Source organism: Chanodichthys erythropterus, chromosome 3, assembly GCF_024489055.1.
Source record: "Chanodichthys erythropterus isolate Z2021 chromosome 3, ASM2448905v1, whole genome shotgun sequence".
In the NCBI taxonomy this organism is placed as follows: Eukaryota; Metazoa; Chordata; class Actinopteri; order Cypriniformes; family Xenocyprididae; genus Chanodichthys; species Chanodichthys erythropterus.
In genome coordinates, this window is record NC_090223.1 from 19,941,234 (window position 1) to 19,951,568 (window position 10,335).

A 10,335-nucleotide genomic window follows, 5' to 3' on the forward strand; every position below is an offset into this window, starting at 1 on the left:
AACAGTACCAATAGAAATTTGGTTTAAAATACTAAAAAACAGCAACACTGAGAGGAGTGCCAGATGTTTAAGATGGCCAGCCTATGATTCTGAGTTGATTCAAAGACAGATTGTGGTTTTGTGCATTGGTCTCAAAAAGGCATCAAGGGATATTGGACTCTTTCAGATAAGAAGGTTCTTAAAAGTTACTCACAACTCTCAGAGACATATAATTTACAAAAACATGATTTGTTCCGATATCTTCAATTGAGGCACTATTATGACAAAAATATAAATTTTATGGAAGAAGAAGTAGGACTGGTTAAACTTCTGGTAGAATCTTGCAAAGGTAATGCCCCTAAGAAACAAATATCAAAGATATATACATGTTTACAAGCTGCAAGAAACCTCTCAACCACATATATTAGACAAACATGGGAAAAAGAAGCAGATATATTAATTTCTGAAGATGACTGGTTGAACATATGTAAGACTGCCATGAATACCTCATCTTCTGGTACTTGGAGGGAGTTTATATGGAAAAACATTGTACGTTTCTTTATTTCACCATATGTTAAGAGTAAACAATGTAAAGATCCAGACAAAGCTGTGTGTTGGAGAAACTGCGGTGACATCAAAGCAAACCATTTTCATGTTTTTTGGAGCTGTACCAAAATTACACCCTTCTGGTCAATGGTGGTAAAAGAAATAAAAAGCATAACTGGACTGGACTTGCTATACGATTTCACAATAGTCTATTTAGGTAATCTACCTCAAGAGTTAACAAAATCAGAGAAGTATCTAATAGTCAATACTATTAGCTGGTGCAAAGAAAGCCATAACACGCAAGTGGCTGTGTGAAGATGTTCCCTCCAAAACAGACTGGTTCCAGATCATCACAGACATTCGCGAAATGGAAAGACTCACATTCTCAATAAGGTTGGCCTCGGACAAATGTAAACTTTATTGGAAAAAATGGGACAACTATATGAAACGAAACTCTGCCTTTAGATATTGACAAGTATTACTCTATTTTATTATGCTGAAATATCAAGTGTAATAGTATAATGGTATTATGTGTGTGCAAACTAGTTACTCTGTGATTTTGTTATTGTTTTGTGGTCTGCTGTTTTGTTATTTTTGTAAAATAACATTTGTGAAAAATAAAGTTTAAAAAAAAAGTCATAATTATGATATTAAAAGATGACATTATGAAATAAAATGTCAATAATGACATTAAACAAATATTTATAACATAAAAAGTAGAAATTATAACAAAAACTAATAATTATGACATAAAAAAAATGCTTTTTATTTCAATCAATCAATCAAAGTTTATTTATAAAGCACTTTAAAACAACAGAAGTTGACCCAAGTGCTGTACAGAAAAATATATAAAACATAACATACTCAACTCATACAAGACATAAAAACAAAAACAAATTAAGAAACAAATGTCAAAATCAGGTGTCAAAGGCCAAAGAGAAAAGGTGGGTTTTGAGAAGCGACTTAAAAGAAGACAATGAAGAGGCCTGTCTAATGGGCAGTGGCAGATCATTCCACAGTTTAGGAGCTGCTACAGCAAAGGCACGGTCCCCTCTAAGCTTCCGTTTTGTTTTGGGCAGATTCAGGAGCAGTTGATCAGCTGACCTGAGAGAACGGGTGGGTCTATAAGGTTGTAGCAGCTCAGAAACATTTTCATCAAAAGACCATTTAGAGATTTAAAAACAAATAAGAGAATTTTAAAATGGATCCTAAAATGTATGGGCAGCCAGTGTAGTGAGGCTAAAATATGGGAAATGTGCTCGTATTTGCGCGTTCCCGTTAACAGACGTGCTGCAGCGTTTTGAACCATCTGCAGACGAGCAACAGAAGACCCACTAACCCCCACATTCAGTGAGTTACAGTAATCCAGCAGAGTAGTGACAAAGGCGTGCATTGCTGTCTCAAAGTGTTGCCTCGAAAGAAATGGCTTTACTTTGGCCAGCTGCCTCAATTGAAAAACAGCTTGATTTAACGACTGCCCTAATCTGACTGTCAAGCTTGAGGTCAGAGTCGATTTTAACCCCTAGGTTAGTGATTGTTTGTTTGTTGTACTGGGCCAAGGCCCCCAAATCAACAGAAGGGGTCCCAATGGTGCCACCAAAAACCATCACCTCTGTCTTTTTTACAGTAAAACTTAAAAAATTAAGAGACATCCAGGCCTGTATATCAGCAAGACACTCGAGTAACGGTCCGACAGTGTCATTCTTTTTAAGAGGCACGTAAATCTGGCTATCATCTGCATAAAAGTGGAAAGACATGCCATGCTTCCTGATTATTGAACCTAGTGGGAGCAAATACAAAACTGAGCCCTGTGGGACCCCACAAGAGAGAGGAGCAGAGGAGGACTCAGAGTCACCACAACTGACACAGAAAGTCCGATCGTCCAGGTAGGACCTAAACCATTCAAGTGCTATGCCCTTGATGCCCACCCACTGCTCCAAACGTGAGACCAGGATTTCATGGTCCACAGAATCAAATGCAGCAGTTAAATCAAGAAGCACAAGAATAACACAATCACCAGAGTCAGTAGCTAAAAATATATCATTAAACACTTTTAAAAGAATTTCTCCAAACAATCAATAACAATATTCCTTATTGATTTTATAATCTAGAAATGTTTCATTCCTATTAAAGATTTTTACTTGTCTGTAAGTTTCTTATAAAAAAAGAAGTGGTTTGACACATTGCTAATTATTTATATATATATATATATATATATATATATATATATATATATATATATATATATATATATATATAGACTATATATATAAATCATCCAATTTATACCGAAACAGAGCCAATGGGAGCTAAAGTAGTGACAACAAAATACATTAACAAAATTATAGGTGCTTACTGGGAATGTCATGAAACTTGACCCGTCAGACTTTAATCGGATTAGACACAATATTGAATTTAATGCGGATGAAAACAAGACTGTGAGGGATAGATTTACAGTCTTTACAATGGCACACTCTGTATAAAGGTCCTATTACATCATTTTCATATTTAAAACCTATTTTGGAGTTTTTGCCCACTGAAAGGTTTTTTATTTATTTATTTTTTTTTTAGAAAGACATTTCATCTGCTGAACAATCTGTGTGTTGTTAAACAACAGTACAACTGAACACATTATAAATTTATCCCCCACAGCCTCATTTTCATTCTTGTCAAAAATGAAAAATGGCACTACTCTGACTATAAGGTCTATAGGAAATTAATGAGAAATATGAACAAAAATATGAAAATACAGAGAATTCCGGGGGTACAATCCACAAATCAGCCAACATGGAAACAAACAAACAAAGAACCAAAAAAACACAGAGCAATGAAGGGGTCAGGATCTAAAAAAAAAAAAAAAAAAAGTGAAACGTGAGTCTCCCAACATCTGAACTGTGTGATGTTAAAGTCCTGACTTGATCCTCAGTCATTTAATGGAGCGTGATTTCACCAAGTACAACATGTTCCTAGATGGAACAACATGTAGCCTGTGTATGATGCCAAGTTTTCTCTGTAATTATTCATTACTTACAAAGTCAATTCAATAATTATTTACAAAGTCGAAAAGACAATCGCAACTTCTGTTTGATGCCGACTTGAAATGTGAATATAGGTATAATATAGGTGAATGTGTATAAACCATTTTATTTCACTTTACAAATTCGCTTCCACAAATTCAGTGATGATGCATATCTCCATCTTCTGTTAGTCGGCTTCACCAGCAGGTGGTGCAAGCGGCGTTTGACGAAGACCAAAGCAACAGTTAGAAACAGTGATTCGTTCACAAAAACGGATTTGCAGAAATGGAGCAAGAGGTAAGTGAACGTGTGATGATTATCAGGGCCAGTATATATGCGGAAAAGCTGATAAAGACACAAAATATGTGTTTATGTTTAGTGTCTTCACGCAGTTACTTTCCCTTTGTAAGCTACATGTAGCTTTCTCTCTTCAGTGAACGAGAATATAACGTTATTCCCAATGCTGATGTACAGTTCAATGTTATTTAAATCTGAGGTAGACATATATTTCTCTCGGTTGTTTAGTTTCCTTAACTTTATATCGCAATGCTGTGTTGTAATTCTAGGGTTTCCCTCAAGTCATAGGATTCCCCTGCCATCGGGACAAATAAACAATCGCAACTTCTGCTTGATGGCGACTTTCTATATAGGGGTCGCACATGCACAGACTAGTCGACTTTAATGCTCTACCATGATGCTTTAGGGAGTCAGCCTTGTTAAGGGCTGTCTCGATCGCAGAATCCTTCCAGGGCACTGAAACAAAAAGTCCCACAATGCACCACGTGGCATACTCCTCAATATTGCTTTAAAATATAGCATTCTGTTCAGAACTTAAATGAGTCCAATATGTTTTGTTGTCAAAACTTATGAATCTCTCCTTTCAGATACTGAATTTCCTCTATGATTTTGTCTTCACTTCCTCTCTTGCCCATCCCGAAGTCCCGCAGATTGCTGAGAGCGAAGCGTCGCATCTCTTTCCAGTTCTCTCCATTTGAAAAGAGGATTCCTGATCAACACAAAACCCCCTTACTATGAGTCTGTCTCAGCAACAACACAAGCAGAAAATTATTACTTACTGAGTTAGATACATTAACCTTAGACCTTTGGGATTATAAAGTGTATAATCAATTATAAACAGGTATAAGCATTACCTGTCAAGTTATTATTAAGTGACAAGTCGACCTATATTGGGCAATCTATGTTTTTAGATCACTAGTCATTTTACAAAAAAAAAGTGAAAACCAGTTTTGTCCTAAAATAATGCTTGGAATCCATGAGTACTCCTTGATTAAAGACTTTTTAAGCCAACATTGTATTGTTAGGTTTTATATTGTTAAAGTGGTCGATTCACCACCAAATATGTTATCCAGCGTTAGCGTCAGTTCCGGCAGGTCAAACTCGCATCAGCTGATGCTTCCCCAACCAGACTATCACTAGTTTAATACTTGTCTGTGATTTACAACATGCTTGTTGTATCAGATTGCTGCTGATAGGGGTGTAAGCTTCCCCCAATAGAGAAAGAAAAAAAAAAAAAGTTATGTATTAGGCCAGTGGTTTCCAAACTGGGGTACGCGTACCCCTCGGGGTACGTGACGTGACAAAAGGGGGTACGCGAACAAGTAGTTAATTTAATTCTACCTTAAAATAATATTAAAATAGAGCATGTATTTCTAAATGCCAAAATGTCGTAAATCTAGTACATTTAATCAGATTACCTCATCGTTTGCAGTCAAAAATAACTGTATCCACACAAGCAGCATGGCATGCATATGATAGACTGCGTAGACTGCACGCTGCCTTAAATCGTACTAAATTACTGTCGTTCTCGACAATGCACCTTTGTAAAAGTGGGGAATTTAGCACTTACTCGCATGAAGAACAAATACAGACACAGATAATGGATTAATTTCGATTTAAGACTTAAACTTTCTCCGATACAAAAAACACGAAAAGCTGTGTCAGAGCAACGTCACAAAATCTGACGTAATTATGTACTTTCGGCCCAAGTATGGGCATGGTCGAATATGCTGACGTAGACCGTTTCAAGTGATTCTTGACATGTATTCATGACATAAAGCTCATTTAATCCAATCACTGTGCTGTAGTATGCATAAGATTATAATTATGCATGAGGAAGTATCTTTTTTCTCACCTTGGTCTCTTGTCATTCAGAGACATATCATTGGAGCTCGTTTCCTCAGTGCTTCAACACAATGTGTTTTCCTTCGACGCGATCAGAGCAGAGGTTTGTGTGCATGTGGATTGTTTTGCTGTAATCTACCAGCACAAATGGAAAATATGTTCGCGTGAGATCGCATTACAGCGGGGAATTCAAATGTCACAAAAGTGCGGCTCATTCTCCTCTGCCTGCTCTAGCTGCGTTCAAATACGCAAGCCGTAGACTGTTTACCTCAGCACAACACGTGTGTTGTTTGTATTTTGCCCACGATGCGGTCAGAACTGAAGTTTGAATACGAACACATGAAAAATACGACTGTTATGATATACACGTGGAACGCACATATGATCGGTTTCAGCGCGGAGCTCCGCGATGAGTTTAGTAACACTAGCTCATACAGAATAAAGTATCTGTGTTTAAAGTTTTTATTTCACACATTCTCCTGCACCAAACATTAACCAGCATGGTGTAATTATGCACACATATTTCATCAAGTCTTCTTCAAATGAATTATATGTGCAAACTGGACACTGATACAGTGGTATAGCCTGAACGCAATGACACGATTATTCTAAAAGACTGATTTTGAGACTGCAGTGCTCGTAAACATAATCAAAGTAGCCTGTTATTAGCCCTATTAAATATTATTTTGCATTTCTCCCTTGTGCTTGGGAGTTTGTTGTCATTTTCTCCATGCTCATATATTAATATGACCCTTTAAACGCATCAAGTTTTCACCTCACAAAAGGTGTCAAAGGGTCTCTTGAGGTCAAGGGTCAGCAGTTTCCCCAGCAGCGGCAGTGGTTTAGGTCCAGGTGGCTCTTTCCCCTCTTTCTGAGATCTGGATCCAGAGGAAAGCAAATACAAAACCATAACTCGAATACAGCCATTTTCTCTCTAAGCTTCTGAACTGATGCACTCACACATTTATAGGTAGAATATTTGTAATCCCAGTCATCAATTAAGAAACAGGCACTTCAACCCATGTGATGTGTGGCAGCAGCACCGCAAGGCCTTGGGAGAATGACCAAGCAGGCACAGATAAAGTGTGGTACAAAGTATTCTCAGATTTATTCAGGAAGAAGGGTCATATATATATAGACATAGGCCAAATAACAATCTCCAGGATGGCTTGAGCATCCAATCATACGACTTAAGAATCAAACCTTACCATGTATGGCATTTCACAAAATATAAAAAGAAATGTATGTGCATAAATGTGTGTGTGTCTTCAACTTCTGGTTACATGTGAGAGTGTCAGTGTGTCCAAGGACTACTACTTGTTGTGTCTAGGTAGGTACATGATGTGCACAATGGAAAAATCCAAGACACAGAGAAAGTCAAAAAGTGAAGCCCAAGAATTAAGAAATTATTTAACAGTCAACATACGATGAAGATACATGTAACAATATTAAGGCAGGAACACACCAAGCCGATGCGACGAACTAGTGGCGATGAAAGCAGACTGCAGGGTTGGCTCACGTCGGCAGCGTCTGTGTCCAAAGTTGCCCTGACACACCAAACCGACACTAAACAGCCGACGACCAAGTAGCACGTCAGTTCTGCACCTGCGGGAGATGGAATGCCTTTCCGTACCAGCAGGTGGCAGTATCTGAACAGCCAATCAGAATGATCAGATGGCCCAATGGACCGATGATCTCCGACGCCGATTCAACATTTCGAATCGGCTGAAAAAAACAGACGAGGACCAACTTCAGCCGACGGTGCGGAACACACAGAGAAAACTTAGTCGGCCGACGAACAAAAACTGGCCGACTGTCGGCTTGGTGTGTTCCTGCCTTTAAGGAACAGAACTTTTCTCAGTTGAGTGTTGGATCAGTTTAGTTGTCTTTCTGTTGTCTACTGACTGCACACAGTTTGTGGGGTGAAGGGTTCAAGATCAGACCCACGACTGGTGTGAGATCCAGATCATTTTTAGACACTCCAGGAGGAGGAGTGACGCAGGAATGCTGAAGAAGAGAGGTGTAGAACAGAAAGTGCTCCATTCTGGCCAAACTCTCTCCAAGGCAAACCCTACGGCCTGAGAAATAAAGAGATAATGTTCAGAATGGCTACTTTTGAAGAACACTTTATTAGAACAATACAGTTTATTAGAACAAGTTCAGGAAAAAGTGAACCACTTGCAGAATCTGTGAAAATGTGAATAATTTTAATAAAATAAGAGGGATCATACAAAATGCATGTTATTTTTTATTTAGTACTGTCCTGAGTAAGATATTTTACATAAAAGATGTTTACATTTAGTTCACAATACAAAACAATAGCTGAATGTATTAAAATAACCTCATTCATAAGTATGTGATCCATTGCTTTTCAATACTGTGTGTGGTTACCTGATGATCCACGAAAGTTTTCACCCCCTGACTCTTAATGCATCGTGTTTCCCTCTGGAGTATCAGTGAATGTTTGAACCTTTTTTAATAGTTGTGTTTGAGTCCCTCAATTGTCCTCAGTATGAAAAGACAGATCTCAAAATCATACAGTCACTGCTGGAAAGGGTTCAAATGCAAAAAAATCTTGAAAACTGAAGAATTGTTGGGACCTGGAAGATTTTTCTGAAGAACAGAGCTCAGTTTAACTGCTCAGGACAAACAAGGGACTCATGAACAACCATCACAGAACATAAAATCAGACATAGATCATCCAGGTAACCACACACGGTATTGAGAACCAGTGATTCACATACTTATGAATGGGGCCATTTTAATAAATTTAGCTTTTTTTTTTTTTTTGTCTTGTGAACTAAATGCAAACATTTTGTATGTAAAATATCTTACTCAGGACAGTACTAAATAAAAAAATAACATGCATTTTGTGTGATCTCTCTTATTTTATTCAAATTATTCACATTTTCACAGATTCTGCAAGTGGATCACTTACAAACCCGATTCCAAAAAAGTTGGCACACTGTACAAATTGTGAATAAAAAAGGAATGCAATAATTTGCAAATCTCATAAACTTATATTTTAGTCACAATAGAATATAGATAACATATCAAATGTTCAAAGTGAGACATTTTGAAATGCCATGCGAAATATTGGCTCATTTTGGATTTCATAAGAGCTACACATTCCAAAAAAGTTGGTACAGAAAACTGGGACGCCATGTCATCCGGACTAAAGAGGACGAGGACAACTCAAGTTGTTATCAGCGCTCAGTTCAGAAGCCAGCATCTCTGATGGTATGGGATTGCATGAGTGCGTGTGGCATGGGCAGCTTACACATCTGGAAAGGCACCATCAATGCTGAAAGGTATATCCAAGTTCTAGAACAACATATGCTCCCATCCAGATGTCGTCTCTTTCAGGGAAGACCCTGCATTTTCCAACATGACAATGCCAGACCACATACTGCATCAATTACAACATCATGGCTGCGTAGAAGAAGGATCCGGGTACTGAAATGGCCAGCCTGCAGTCCAGATCTTTCACTCATAGGAAACATTTGGCGCATCATAAAGAGGAAGATGCGACAAAGAAGCCTGTATTAGACAAGAATGGGACACCATTCCTATTCCTAAACTTGAGCAACTCTGTCTCCTCAGTCCCCAGACATTTGCAGGCTGTTATAAAAAGAAGAGGGGATGCCACACAGTGGTAAACATGGCCTTGTCCCAACTTTTTTGATGCCATGAAATTTAAAATCAACGTATTTTTCCCTTAAAATGATACATTTTCTCAGTTTAAACATTTGATATGTCATCTATGTTGTATTCTGAATAAAATATTGAAATTTGATTTGTACAGTGTCCCAACTTTTTTGGAATCGGGTTTGTTCTTTTCTTGTATCATTAAAAAACATTGAAACACAATCCAACCATTCGGCTCAAGTTCAGACTAAAAGACAAGTCAATGTCAAAACATGACACCAGCAGAGAAGGGCATGAAGGCATCTTGTTTGATCAGCTGACCCTTCTCATCTAGAAAGTGTTGAGGGTTGAATGTGTTGGGCCTCTCCCACTCGTTCTCATCCCTCAACACAGATGTCAACAGTGGTAGAACACACGTACCCTAGATTTTAGAAGCGCAAAAGTACGATTAAGGAATTTTAGTGTTATTTTCACAAAGATTTATTGTTTGTATAAAGCCCACTGGGTTGTAGACTGTAAAATAATTAATTTATTTATTTTTGAAAATTAAGATGTTTTGTGCTAGGTGGGAAGTATAATTGAAAAATGGCAGGGGCTCAAGCCCCCTTTTATGTCTATGTGTGCAAGTGCCTGGCACCTATGGTATGGCAGCAAAGTTCCTTGATTATTTAGCCGGAATGAGAGTATAGTTCCTAGCCATATCGGCCTAGAAAATCGCAACTTTTCATTTTCCGTCAGTCTTAGTACACAATGTAACTACAGAAGAGTCAGGTTTTAAATAGGAAAAATATTGAAACTCTTTGGTCATTTTTGAGCGAGATGCTAATGGTCTAATCAGATTCAATAAACTATGCTAAAAGTGGTACCGCCAGACCCGGAGACTGGCTGAATGGATTTGAAAACGGTAAAACTCAACTGTTTAAACTCTAGGGGAGTTGGAAAATTAGCTTATTTTCAAAAAAGTGGAGTGTTCCTTTAAGGTAAGACTAAATGATGCAATACA